Here is a 7,187-nt window from a genome sequence, read left to right on the forward strand (position 1 = left end):
CTCAAGACCACGATGATATGAGACAATTTGAAGGAAGAATATCACAAAATTTTTCAAGAAGTATGTCCTTGTCCTTTTCTACCCCAAGCCCTCTTAACTGGTTTATGATGGACATAAATCTGGTGTAGGTACCAGTTAATGATTCATTGGGTAAGGCAAAAAATGACTCGTACTTCTTATTTAAAGCCACTTTCCTGGTAACAATAGTATCATCACCACCTTCATACTGGTTCACTAGTTCATCCCACATGCTTTTGGCACCAGGATAAAGCACTAGTGTGGGAATAAGAGCTTCAGGAACGGCCCCCAGGATCATGACTTTTAAGGTAGTGTTAATATTGACCGGTCTCCTTTCCTCTTCAGACCAGTGTTCCTTTTTCTTTTCCCTCCCAGATCTTGCTCCAGTTGGATCAAGAAGTGGATTGAGAGGACTTCTAGGAATATAGGGTCCTTCATTTAAAATTTTAAGCATATTCCTCTCAATACCAGTAACATGTAATAACATCCTAGCTTTCCACGTGCCAAATTCATCACCATTCCCATTGAATTTGGGAACAAGAGTGTTTGAGTAGTGCACATGCATGTGTGGAGAAGCAGGAATAGGAGGTGGTGGTGGTGGATTATTGTTAGCATGGTCATTGGTTTGTTCAAAGTCATTTATGGGTGGAGGTCCAGTATTTGAAGGGTTTCCTTGTGTATTCTCTGGGTTGGCCATTGAGAGAATGCAGATCTAGGCAAGTATGTTAGCCTTTTGCTCTGATACCAATTGTGAAGTCCATCACTCGATGGTTTAACCCACAAGTGTAGAATAACAAGTCAAGTAATCACTAGATAGGACTAGTACTAAACGTCAAGTAAGCACTAGATTGGACTAGTATTACGATAAATATAAATGCAAGAATATATATAACGTAATACATACTTAAGCGATATAAAGATAAGCAAGTAAGTAAATGGTGAGACACAATGTAATTTTCAAGTGTATTTTACTTATTGATGTTAAATAAAATACAAGGTTGTTGCGGAACAAGATATTACAAAGTAAGTATCTAAACAACCTATGAATTACAAGTGATCTAATCTTTGCTATATAAACTCTTTGATCGAAATACTTAAAGTTGTGAAGTATGACTGTATAGATCGAGAGAATATTAGCAAAGGCACCAAATTGCAAAAGTATGTAATTTGGACGAGGAAGTGACTTGATATTTATAGGCAAAAAGAATAAATATAATATTCTTTTTGCCGTACAAATATGGTTACATGCATTTAAGGAAATTACTTTAATTCACATTATAGTGACTTGTCTTCTAATTAACCAACCACCTTTACATGCGTGTAAGGCTTTTAACAAAAGACAAATGGATTATCCGGTTAAAGGCATGTAAAGGCATAAAGTCAATTCCTCGTAATCAGTGTTCAGACTTGTAAGGTCTAGAATACTGACAAGGACTCCAGTCAGGAGATCTGGTAAGTATTCCAGTGAGCTCCGCTATTTGTCAGACTTCTTTTTTCAAACTTCAGTCTTTGACTTCAGTGAGAATGTTCTTCAGTGGAAAGATCTTGACTGGAGTGAAGTCCAGTGAACAAATCCGGTGGAATCCAAATTTCTATACAAGTAAGTTTTTCACTGGTCTTCACATAATTTCTGGACAAATCTTCAGAGGGCTCTAGTAGTCACGTCTGGAGTGAGTCCAGTAAATCTGGACCTAACAGAGGGGTAAAACGAACAAACGGTTCGTGATGTGAGCTACAATAAAGATGATAAGAAACGTTGTAATAGTTGGTGGCTACTCATTCCCATTGTTACTTTGTATACCTTCCTTTATCGTTTGCTTTCCCAACTAAAGAATTGTTCCAATAGTTTGTCGCCTACCTTCATCATTCTTTGGTTTGACGTTGGGCACGCTTGTCGCTACTTGGAAATATTGACTTCATTCGCGACTAAATACTTGTTAAGGGATTACCCCCTTAACAAAAGTGATACTAACTCGGGATGTCGTGTTCTATTAGAATTGCGAAGGTACATCTTCGTAGTACCTGATTTTGGGGTTCTCATATGTCGTCTTTGACGTTCTTAGGCGTACAAGGAAATTATGAATTAGCTATTGATAGTTCCATCTTAATTCTCATGCTTGCGCCCTTTTTTTTCCAACCTTGTCCCTATTTTCCAAGGTCATCTCTTTCATTATTCGCTAAGTCATATCGTTACCAATTTCTTTTGCTTTTGCCGATATTGGCTTTCAAATCGTTTTAAGGTACCTTTACTTACTTCCTTTTTACGCTAGAAGGACCACAATCTATGACTTATCACCGACAAATCTTTTTTAACATCACACATATAACCTATTCGGTTTCTTTGCTATACCTATGTATTCCTCATGATAGGATTTACACAATCCTTATGCTCTTAAGTAATCATATCACCACCATCATTTCAAGGTAAACACTTCGACATCCTTATTCGTATAAACTTCTTCTTTGAAATAATCCTTCTTAGGTCTTCCTGACCTCTACAAAACTTTCAATTACTTTTCTCTCCTGGGGCTCACGTCTATTTTCAGCTTTCTAAGTTAAGCTTCTTTTCAAATACAATAACCTAATGTCCTTAGAAATTGTGATATATTATAATTTAGGGGAAACATTGTTAGAACTAAAAATGGTGTTAAAATGTAAATGTTTTAGAGGTGTAAGGGGCATTAGTGAAACTTAGATTTATGATATAAATAGCCCCCTTCCACACATTATTTGTAAGCCTTTTCCCACATTTATCCTAATCATTCCATTTCACTCTAATTATTCTCTCTCCATCTCCATCTTCAACCTCCATACACACACAAATACCTTTTCACACACTAACCTTAATTTCTCCATTATTGCACAAATCGAGCTCAAATCTCTACTTTACATTTGGTATCAGAGCAAAACAACAATCTGTTGATGATCCAGAACAAGTTTCATACAGATTTGTGCTAGTTTTGTTCAAATTTGAGAATTCGTGTTCATAACCATAACCGCTCCTGTTTCTTTATTTTTCACCTATCAAATCACATAAAATCATAGTTTTTTGTTCACCAATAGATTCGTGATAGTTTAAAACATAATCCTGTCAAGTTTCAAGTTCCAATTCGATCTAAATCTTGAGTTTGAATTTTAGCTTTTTGCGTGAAAATTTGGGTTTTGAATCTGTTGTGTTTTGTGTTGAATTTTGTTCGTAGATGTGTAGTTAAGGTGAAAACGAGCAGTTTGCAAGTGATTTCAAGTTCTAACTCCTAGTAATTCGAAAGATATTGAAGTTTTTAGAAGTCATTAATGTAGTTTTTGAAAATTGCGGTGATGTTGAAGAAGATGATGAACTCAGGACGATCTTCACTAGGACGATCTCCCTCAGATCATCTTAGTCTTTGAACCTCATTTTCATACTTTTACTTAGTGGCTTGTAGAACGATCTCCTCAAGATCGTTCTGATAAGTGATTGTGTGTTGTGAAGTGTTTGTTTGTGGCTAATTAATCCGAAAGGATTGGTTTGGTCAATTCAAACACTTGGAAAGTGTTTTATACTTGAAGATTCTAAGCCAAAACCTAGGACGATCTTACCAAGATCGTCCCAGCACATTGAAGACTAGGACGATTCTGACCAGATTATCTCAACATTGTGACACTAGGACGATCCTGACCAAGATCGTTCCAGTTCATCCCAAGACCGTCCCATTTTTACCCAGGACGATCTCCTTTCAAGACCATCCTACCTTCCTATATTCATATTTAGAAATTTCATACCAATTTCTAAGACGATCTTCACAAGATCGTTCCAAATCCAAAAATCCAATAAAAAACAAATAATAATAATTTTTGCCCAGGGTTTTAAAAAGGGATAATTCATGAAGATTTAAAATGTTATAGCATTAAAAAAAATTTTAGGCCAATTTTCATCCGTTATCGACGCGGTTTTGGCGAAAATTTTTAGAAATTATCAAATTATTCCTATGATCATGATATCCAAAGTTTACATGAAATTCCAAGTTTCTTGAGAACATATTTCGATGGCAAAAATTTGGAGGGAAACCTGAAGTACAAAATTTCTAAATTTCAATTTTAATTCTTTCATTTCAATTTCAATCACAATTACCTTTCATTTCATTTCACCTTTGCTCAACAAAATGTCAAGTCCAAGTATCTCAAATTCAGTCAGAAATGATTTCGTCTTCAATTTGTGGTTAACTTCCTCACCTAAGACACCTACTTTATTCGAAGTGAAACTTCATAAAAATGGATCGTGTTCATGTTGTTCGTCGAAACCTTATCCAAATCCTTGTCAAGTGATGAAGATATTGATTCATTCGACTGCAACTGAAAATGTCAAGTTTCAAGAGGAATTAGTCACGTTGCAAGCTGAGAATGTCAAACTGAAAGAACAAATGATCTACTTTCAAGTTGGGAATGTGAGGCTTAAAAATGAGATGAAAGAACTTCAAGTTGAATTCGGAAACCTTGTAGTTTGGAATGAAATTGACAAACAAACTTTGAAGAAGAATGATGAGTTGATGTCACAAATGAAAGCTGAGATAAAAGAACTTCAACAAGAATTGGAAACTTCCAACAAGAAGCTGAATGATAGTATCTTGAAAAGCAAATCAAGAGAACTTGTTTTGCAAGAAAAGATTTCAAGTTTTCAATCTCAGTTGAAAAATGTGACATCCATATTCTTAACCATGGAGAGCAAGTTCATTGATGAGATGAACAAAGTTGAGAAGGAGAGACAAGATGTTTGCAACAAAATCAAGACTCTTGAAGAGAATTGTTTGCAATTTCAATCAAATGAAACATCTCTACAAAAGAGAATCTTTGAACTTGAGATGGAATTGCAAACACAATTAACATCTGGTGACACTCAAAGTGATGATGGCTCAGTTTATCATGATGCAAGTCGAATACTTCCAACTGAACTTGATGCTCTAACGAAAGTTTGCACTGAGTCCATCCTAAAGAGGTCAAAGATCAAAGTTTCATCTCATGCTGAACGTAAAGCTCCTCAATTTACTAACTATGCTTTATTCAAGGATAGAAAGTATTCTTCGAAGCCTACTATTGATGGAACACAGTCTCTCATTCCATTCTTATCATTTGAAGACAACTCTCAGTTCATCTCCCAAGCAAAAGCTCAGTTGACAAAGACTAAGCGAAAGTCAGTTTATAAGCCCAAGTCACCTGAGTGAAGGACATTCAAATATTCACTTTGGGAGATATTTGATCTTGAACCAAAACCATTTGCAGTGCAAAAAGTGGATGTCTTTACATCTCCGCTGCGTCCACGAAAACTCAACTTTTCAACGACTTCGAGTTTTCACCCTCCGTGGACTTCAGACTCAATTCGCCAGATTGATGATACTTACATTTGGAATGTGAAGACAAAAACCATTGGGCCTAAGCAAAAATGGGTCCCAAAGGTTGCTGTTAAGTGATCTGGTGAATATGGCTTATACACATGTCAGTGTATAACCCGAGCTTAAGATGTTTATTGGACTACATCTTCATAATGGTTGATTCCCCAGTTTCGACTTCAAATAAACATGATGAACATGTTGGAACACATTCATCATGAGGGGAAGAAAGAGAACAATGAAGTCGAAAATACCTTATGTTTCTTGAAATTTGATGGGGAAAAAGAAGAATTCATCAGTAGAGGGGAAGAAAGATAAATTGTTGACTAAAGTGATCCCCAAATTATTCTTTGAAGATAGTTATCACCAACGTGGTGGGTACGCCGCAGGTACACCCTATACATTAGCGTTGGTGGTACGCAAATATGATTGTTTGATCAAGGGGAAGTTTGTGATGAAAATGATGTTTGTCCAAATGCTTCAAGAGAGAGATTCATTAATTAAGGGGAAGTGTGACAAAGTTAACTTTGTCAAGAAGAGGCTTTCATGTTCAAACCTAAAGAGCCAAGATCAAGTTTCCGCAATGCTTATACTCTGAGAAGATTCAAGACTTAAAGATACATCTTTAAGATAAGTGTGAAGATTAAAGACGTAAAGCCAAGTTTGATGGAAAATCTTGAAGACAATGAGAAAGCTTCGAAGACCTTCATCAACAAATTCGTATTTAAAGATGATGGCATGCATGTATTACATTTCAACACCAAGGAGAAGAATGTTAGAACTAAAAATAGTGTTAAAATGTAAATGTTTTAGAAGTGGAAGAGGCATTCGTGAAACTTAGATTTATGATATAAATAGCCCCCTTCCACACATTATTTGTAAGCCTTTTCCCACATTTATCCTAATCATTCCATTTCACTCTAATTATTCTCTCTCCATCTCCATCTTCAACCTCCATACACACACAAACACCTTTTCACACACTAACCTTAATTTCTCCATTATTGCACAAATTGAGCTCAAATCTCTACTTTACAAACATCGGTTACTTTATCCTTTTCTCAACCATTCAGTTTTCTCCATTTTCCTTTCGTGTTCTTATGGATCACCACACACCTTATCGTTTCGCTAGACAAGTGCGTCCTAACCTAGAGTAATCATCGTCTTGAGTGAAACACACACAACCGCTTAGTCCTTGAAGTTAAATTCAAGGGTACTTGTCAGATCATGGTGTGATGTGACTAATATATACCCATTACCCACATCGTTATTGGCCATTTTACTATATGTTTTAAGTCGTTTTTGTATGCATTTGGCGCGTTTATGGTGTTTGTAAGTGTTTACAGGCTCTAAACAGGATACGCATTCATTTGGTACATTTTCGGATGATTATTGGCCCGGAAGTGCGTTATGATGATGAGAGTTGATTTCAGTGGAAGAGACGGCAGAGTTTGGCAAGTAATCGAGATCGATAGAAGATTGGTTCTGTACAAGCATTGACTGCGCCGCAGTGGGGTTGCACTAGCCGCAGTAGGGGTTGCACTAGGAAGACTGCGCTGCAGTCAGGGAAGGAATAAAGGAGGCCGTGGATTCATACTGCGCCGCAGTGGTGGTCACACGAACCACTGCGCCGCAGTCACTTGAAGTCAAAGTCAAACTACACCTCACTGCACCGCAGTGAAGGAAAGCTCAACCCCAGACTTGCCTTGTTTTTGCATCGGATTTTGGAAGAGTATAAATAGCAAACCCTAGGTCGAAAATCAGGTATCATAAATCTTTCTAGGAGCTGTTCTATAAGGGTTCTTC

Source organism: Erigeron canadensis, chromosome 4 (genome assembly GCF_010389155.1).
Source record: "Erigeron canadensis isolate Cc75 chromosome 4, C_canadensis_v1, whole genome shotgun sequence".
Taxonomy (NCBI): domain Eukaryota; kingdom Viridiplantae; phylum Streptophyta; class Magnoliopsida; order Asterales; family Asteraceae; genus Erigeron; species Erigeron canadensis.